Raw genomic sequence first — 6,872 nt, 5'->3', positions numbered from 1 at the left:
AAGTCCTTTTTCTGAGAAAGACAATTATCTCCAAGTATTGGAACATAGTTATTTTTATTAAGGATTTTCACCAGATATTTTATATTGTACTTGCTTGTGCAATTTCAGTTAGGTAAATGTGAACCAGGACATTACAGATTTCAGGAGGAGGAACCATTATTAGAACCCACAGATTGCACTGTTAGACTTACAGATTAGTTTGTTAATGTTGAGGGTTAGAAATGGGGAGATATAGCTGTGAAATCAACAACTAGAGTATTTCTATACATTGATCTGCAACAATTTATTCATTTTGTGATTTGTCTGTTTTCAAAACACATCATGGAATTTATAGAGAACGATGTCTGGGTTGTCACTGTAGACCTTTACCAGCACATTTCACTGCTGGTTCTTTCTAAAATGCTCTTTTTGTCATTTTAAAGTTGCCTTCCCCAACTTGGCACTTTTCAGTTGTTTTGTAGCACAGATGGTGTGGGATAGTGGGATTTGAGTTGCATCTGGAAACTGCTAAATTGCAGAACATTGTCCTAAACCATGGGATCTAACAAATTATTAAATTATGTTTTATCCCTGACCTGTATCTTCTTTCCAACCTACTTGTTCCCATCAATATATGCACTATTCATTCATCCTTCAAACACTTTGTATTACTTGTCTGAATTAGAAAAGCTGAATATGGAAGGAAATACGTAGGTATATACAGTTAGAGGAAACTGACACATTCCAATAGTGAAATATAACAATATGTAGCTAGAAGGCTTAGTGAATGAAAATTCTTAATCAGAAATATTCTGAGTGTCTCTGTGCATACACAAAGTATTTTTCTTCACTACTGAATAGCTGCATTCTCTGCTTACCTATTCACTGCAAGTAGCATGACATGCAAAGATGAATGCTGCAGCACATTTTGTATGCAAGGGGTAAGGGTCCTAGGTTTAATCCCTTTTCTCTCCAGTTCATTACAACCTCACAGCTTTCCATCTATTGTTCTGCTCTTGAGCTCCCCCTCAGCAATGAAGAACAAGCCTATTCATTACACCACAATAACAGTGAGTGCTCTTGACCAGGACATTTATCTGTTAAAACTTGTTGACAGAAAGGGGGAATAGTTTGTTCCCACTTACAGTTTCCCCTCTCATTAGTTACTGGGGCAGCTTTCCAAGGAATGACAGACATATATAAAACCCTTTAACTGACAACTAGAAAAAACATTGAGTCTTGAGGAAAGCCAGAAAAGAGAAAATAATATAAATAAAACAATATAATAAAATTATTGTTGTTGTTGTTGTTGATACTTCATGTTGGTGACAGAGGCCTGCATCCAAAGTCAGTAATGAGAAATAATGAGGATATCAATCTGGCAGTGACCAAATCATATTTTCTTCTTTTGAACTGGACAAATGTAGTTAGTTGCTTATTGCATAGGACAAAACTCTGAGGTGACTCACATTTGGTCATGTCCAAAAGTCCCAGAATGTTTTTTTCTTAAACCATCTCAACTCTGAAAATAGCATTAGAAGAGATTTTTTAAATTACCCAGACAAACATGTAAAATGCCTTTAAAAAAATGAAAGAAAAGAAAGACCAATTCTCTAAGGTGTTCAAACATCAAGGGATTCTTTCAATGTCAGCTTAAATGCCAGTTGTGCAAGGACTGCATATCGCAGATTCTTTGTGGCTGTGACTGTTCAAAGATCACCCACTCTGTTTGTGCATGATGCTGTCCTGACCTGCTGTTTTCAGCCTTCCTCCATGTATGTGTCAGTGCATATGTGTGTATGAGGCATTGGGGTGGATCCAGAGTTAGCCATAGTTTAAGTATGTACCAGTGTCTACCCTGAACCAAGTGTGGAGTCCACCATGTAATAGCAGGGATCTTTGGGTAGGACCAGGAAAGATTCCTTCTTGAAACTCTGGAGAGCCATAACTGACAATGAGAACTGACAGTACCGTCATGCATCTGATTAAATAGGGTGCATCTACACTGTAGAAATAATGCAGTTTGACACCACTTTAACTGCCATGGCTCCATCTTAGGATGTGAGGCACCAGCATGCTTTGGCAGAGTAGGATAAAGACTTGTAAAACTACAAATCCCAGGATTCCATTGCATGGAGCTACAACATTTAAAAGTTGTGGCAGACTGCGTTATTTGTACAGTGTAGATGCACCCTTGAACTCTACTATGATATTAACAACACTACAGTCTGAAGCAGACTATTATATACTATGGCAAATCTGCTAGTCTTGCAAGGAACATGGCCTACTGCAACAGATTACATGGTTACACATTTGGAAATCTTCACAATGTATGGCTGGCTCTAGAGGCAAAGGATGAAATTATGTCCCTTCACCATTCAGTGTACAGAAATCATCACCATGCGTGACAGTTGAATCATTCTTTCAGTACCAGCAATAACATTGCCCACAATTAGCAGAGTTAGAGGTAGGATCATCTCACAAATAACAGGACAATTGATTTGTGTTAATGAAGTACTGATCATTATCAGATACTGTAGATGAAGTACAAATGATAACTATGTTGACAGCAGCTCCTAGATTAGAAACAGGACAATGGAAATTGCTGCTAAATTGCTGCAGATTATGACCCTGGAACTGCACATATAACAAAACGAATTTTATCAGAGAGGGTTTCAAACCCTGGGAAACTGGCTTTTGGCAAGCTGGTTTGTTGTTTTCACACATAAACATTAGCTGACCACTGTAAAGATTTGAAAGACCTGTATCACTTTATGCAGCCTTTTGAAACTTTAGGGCCAATGTTGTGATTTGCATCTTTCTGGATCTTATTCTGTCCCACTCCCACAAGTGTATAAATATGCTTGATACCTAAGGTCTTAATACCACTTGGTCCTGCATCTGAAGAAGTGGGTTTATATCTGTGGAAGCTCATGAAAAATAAAAACCTGTTAATCTTAAAGTTGCTGTCACATTTCCTCCCCACCTCCTTCCTTCCTCCTTTTTGTACAAGCAGGGTTGAAGAAAAATGAGTCATTACTTGGCTTTAATTACATATATCACTTCTTTGTACTGGAATTCTCCTTGGGCCCTTTCACAGTACACACTTGTAGTGTTATTATTCCACTTTAACTACCAAGGCAACATCATATGAGATCCTGGGATTGGAGTCTAGGGAGGGGCATTTAGAATTCTCAGAAAGAGAGCTTCTCTAGTGCCTCTCCCTAAACTCCAATCCCATGGCAATTAAAGTGGAATCTTAGTGCTATAATTATGTAGCATGAAAGGGCACTTTCTCTCTAAGGGCATTACTACAGGCGGCTTTTAAAAGAAGCAGCTTTGGCAATACTCACTGCACAACAACCAGTGGCATCACTAGCTAGGGTGCCACCTGGTGAGGAAAGTGTCGCCTGTAAAGGGCACAAATTCACCCCTCCTGCTCCTCTGTCATCAAGCTTCCTCCCAGGGAGAAAGCCCAATGATGGAGCATCCAGGAAGGGTGTGCATTCATCCCTCCTGCACAGAAGGGGAGGAGGGCCCAACCGGGTGTCACCCCTCTTCAGGAGTGTCACCTGGTGTGGTCCACCACATTCCTCACATCTCCCCAGTGACACCACTGACAATGATACTTTTGATCTGTAGCTGCCCTGTCTCTGACCTGTCTTTTTTCATTTATGGGGGGGGGGGACCTGGCAATTGTGCAAGTCCCCAGGGGTTAAATGTTGCTCCTGGGGCAGTTGTGTGATTGCATGTCAGCATGGGGGTGTGCTATGGCACCTAATATAAGACTTTCTCTTCGTCCTGCCACCATCAAAAATACATTTGGTTAAGGACACGAGAGAGGACCTTCTTGGTGGCTGCTCCCAGGTGGTGAACTCCTCTCTCATGGGAGGTTGTTAGCCAGATCTTTTCTCTACTTCTGCTGGCAGCAAATACCTTGATACTTAGGCAGGTCTTTGGCTTGTAATTCATGTAGCAGAGAGGGATTTCAATAGCATTGTGTTTACTCTCTTTATTCTGTTTTAATTGTGTTTTAAATTGTTTTAACTTTCTTTTTTTTAAACAAATTGTTTAATTTCCTTTTTTTTTTGTATAAATAATATTGTTTAGCTGTGCTTTTCTTGAGCCTTAAGTCTTGCACAAGGAGGAAGGTGGGAGATGTGTGTGTGTGTGTGTGTAGTATACGTATATACATATCGTTTTTCTCTGCAGAGCTTGCAATGTATTTTTCCTCCTTCCACCCTGCCCAAAGTCACATGTCTCTCTAGACTTGTAAAATACTAATAGTGACCAAAGAGACACCTCCTTACAAGACTGAGATGTTAATATGAACAAAACCAACATCAAAGCTCTTACCTCAAAAATATACAACTTTAGGGGTATATTCAGGACTTAAACATGTGTCATATGGACAGAATTCCCTTCTCTCGGGTGATGTTTGTGTTTGCACAAGGATTAAAACAGCTTTCCTGGGAATGTTTGGTACTGACAGTACAAGGTGGACATTTTAGAAACAGAAGTAAAAATATATTACAAGATCCTACTAACTTTTCCACTGAGGGTAAAAAAAAGATAGCTGTAGGAGGAGTGATTTGGAGCGGAAAAAATGGTGGAAGGGGCTAAATTGAGTAGTAATTTCTTCTTGCCATTCCTTGGACTAAATTTGGAGCTTCCTACAACTGCCCAGGAAGCCCCTTCCAACTCTTATCTTATGATTCTACTTTACAGGTAAAATAAAGGTGAATTATTAAAAGGTTCCATCTATTTTGGCTCTTTATTTATTAGGTCCTTGATAAAAGAGACCTTCCCTACATTTTGGCGCCCTCTTGTGGCTTTCTGGCTTAGTGGCAGGTATAAATGCCATAAATGTTCTGCTTGAAAAACTAGAAGCAATATTAAACTGGTTTTATTCAGGCTACAGTTCTGCTGTCTAGCACTGGATAAAAGCCAGTTGCCTATGCTAGCAACAGAGATTTCTTTTTCTTTCTTTTAAAAACACACACACACACATAGATCTATTGAACAGGAAAATGTTTCCATTAAGTGTTTTGTTGTTGTTGTTGTTGCATGCCTTCAGGTCCCCAATTTATGGTGACCCTAAGACAATCCTATCATGGGTATTTTTTGGCAGCAGTTGTTCAGAGGAGGTTTGCTATTGCCTTTCCCTGAGGCTGAGAGCATGTGATTTGCCCAAGTGAAACTAGTGGGTTTTATGGCCAAGCTGTTAATAGAACCCTGGTGTTCTGTGTCATAGTCCAACATTCAAACCGCTACACCATGAGGAAAAGAAAAAAGAATGACTGACAAAAATATATCATCTAAATTGGCAAATATTTATAAAAACCCAAATGATCACTGTTGGAAATGTGGAACTGAATTGGGAAACTTTTATCACCAGTGGTGGAAATGCAATTTAGCAAAAACATAGAGAGAAATTCACCAAATTGTAGAAGAAATCCTCAAAACAACTCTTCCTATTTTATCCAAAAAGATATTTATTAAGCATAAATGAGGATGATGATTTGGGGGGAAAATGTGGTAGATTAATTTTTTATATTACCTCAGTGGCCCATATTGTATATATGGCACTAAATGGAAAGAAAAATCAATCCTGAATGCAAAAGTCTGGTTACTCAAAGTTTATGACATTATGGAATCAGACAAATTAACACAAATAATACAACAAAGAGATCTGGATTATCTCCAAAAAGACTGGGATCCCTCGATTAAATATCTAAAACATAATTGGGGAGAAAACTGGACTACAGGCCTAGAATGAAGAAAACTACCAATTGTCAAGTATGTTGTGATACAAAACCAAAAGGCTTTATTTTTTTGAAGTCACTATATTCAAAAGGTAATGCTATGTGGATGGGCTTGAAATGGGGAGAAACTATTTATTGGTAGATAAAACAAATATCGGTGTTTTAATGGGAAGGCATTTTCTGTTTAGTTTTTAATGTTACTTTGTGTAATTTGTACTATTGTGTATTTTTTTTGTAGTTGTCAGTTTTTGTTTGTTATGTCTGGTTTTTTTCATATCTAATAAAATTTAACTAAAATATATATCATCTGATACATGGTGTGAAAGATACAGACATACTATATTAATTGAGATATATACTGCAAGCATTTCTGTCTAGAATGACATGTTTCTCTCAGAAAAGGATTTAACCAATAGCCCATTTACAAATGAGCTGATTGGATACCAGTCATCCATAAAGAAGTCCAAATTGTCTTGCTCATTATAGGTATGATGTTTTGTTAATTTGTCCATCAAAGTGAAGGGCCACATTTGTCTATGCCATTCTTTTGTTGTAATGCAAACATAAAAAAATGTATTTGAAATGTGTTTGGGCTTTGAAACCCACCTGTTGCACACCCACACCCACCCACACACTGTGTGCAGGGATGTAGCCAAGATTTTAGGAAGGGGGGGTTTCAGACTAAGTGCCACCATTATAATGGGGTTTGGGCATGGCGGCGCAGCAGCATGCACCATTCATTTTTCTAATGGGGGGGTCCGGACCCCAAGAACTCCCCCTTGGCTACATCCCTGGTGTGTGTGCAAAATCTAGTGCAAAAGAAATATTAAGCATAGCATTCTCTAGATTAAAATTTAAAAAATGAAATGAGAGAGGAACACCTGAATTCAGTTTAAGAGCTTGTAAAGGATGACAATGTTTATATAAGTGTGTTTTCTTCGCCTTTGAGTTACATTTCTTAGTCTGCTCAATAATAAATGTGTGCTATTATTTGTTACAGTGTACCTTATGAAATGTAAATTCTGTACAATTTACGAGCCTGAAATCTTTCAGTAAACGTAATTGGTTTTATTAAAAAGATTGTATGTACAGGGCTGTGTAAATTTACAGCGCTTTATAAATAAAGGT

This window comes from Sceloporus undulatus, chromosome 3, assembly GCF_019175285.1.
Source record: "Sceloporus undulatus isolate JIND9_A2432 ecotype Alabama chromosome 3, SceUnd_v1.1, whole genome shotgun sequence".
Taxonomy (NCBI): Eukaryota; Metazoa; Chordata; class Lepidosauria; order Squamata; family Phrynosomatidae; genus Sceloporus; species Sceloporus undulatus.
The sequence above is the reverse complement of the archived record's forward strand: the minus strand, read 5'-3'. Positions refer to the sequence as shown.